The sequence below is a fragment of the Otolemur garnettii genome, unplaced genomic scaffold (assembly GCF_000181295.1).
Source record: "Otolemur garnettii isolate 467f Iridium unplaced genomic scaffold, OtoGar3 scaffold00043, whole genome shotgun sequence".
NCBI lineage: Eukaryota > Metazoa > Chordata > Mammalia > Primates > Galagidae > Otolemur > Otolemur garnettii.
Genome location: NW_003852438.1, coordinates 11,457,865 through 11,458,875, shown reverse-complemented (window position 1 = coordinate 11,458,875; position 1,011 = coordinate 11,457,865).

Here is a 1,011-nt window from a genome sequence, read left to right as displayed (position 1 = left end):
GCCACCTTAGGTGTACGTGGCTGGCGCCTTAGCCGGTTGAGCTATAGGCACCGAGCCTGCAGTGGCATTATTATAGCTTGCTGTATCCTCAAACTCCTGGGCTCAGGCAATCCTTCTGCTTCAGCGTCCCTTGTAGCTGGGACTATAAGTGTGAACCACCATGCCTTGGCTAATGTTTCTATTTTTGTAGAGACAAGGTTTTGCTGTGTGTTCTGGTTGGCCTTAAACTATCCTAGCGCCTTGGGTTCCCAAAGTGCTCTGATTACAAGCATGAGCCACCATGCTCAGCCTTCTTCACTTTTTTTTTTTTTTTGAGACTGAGTCTCACTATGTCACCCTCAGTAGAGTGCTGTGGCATCACAGCTCACAACAACCTCAAACTCTTGGGCTTAAGCGATTCTCTTGCCTCAGCCTCCCAAGTAGCTGGGACTATAGACACCTACCACAATGCCCGGCTATTTTTTGGTTGTAGTTGTCATTGTTTGGCAGGCCCAGGCTGGATCCGAACCCATCAGCTCTGGTGTATGTGGCTGGCACCCTAGCTGCTTGAACTACAGGTGCTGAGCCTTTTTTTTTTTTTTTTGAGACAGAGTCTTACTGTCATGCTAGGTAGAGTGCTGTGGTGTCACAGCTCACAGCAACCTCCAACTCTTGGGCTTAAGTGATTCTCTTGCCTCCGCCTCTCAAGTAGCTGGGACTATAGGCACCTGCCATAACGCTTGGCTATTTTTTTGTTTTCAGCAGGTTGGGGCTGAGTTCGCACCCACCAGCCCTCGTGCATGTGACCGGTGCCTTACTGACTGAGCTATGGATGCCGGCCTTCTTCACTTTCTTTATAGTGTCCTTTGAAGCATAAATTTTTTAATTTTTATGAAATCCAATTTACCTATTTTTTTCTTGTTTGTTTATGCTTTAGTGTCACATAAGAAACTATTGCTTAATGCAAGGTAATGAAGATTTGTGCCTATATTTTCATCTAAGTTGTGTACTTTTTGCTCTTACAACTTAGGT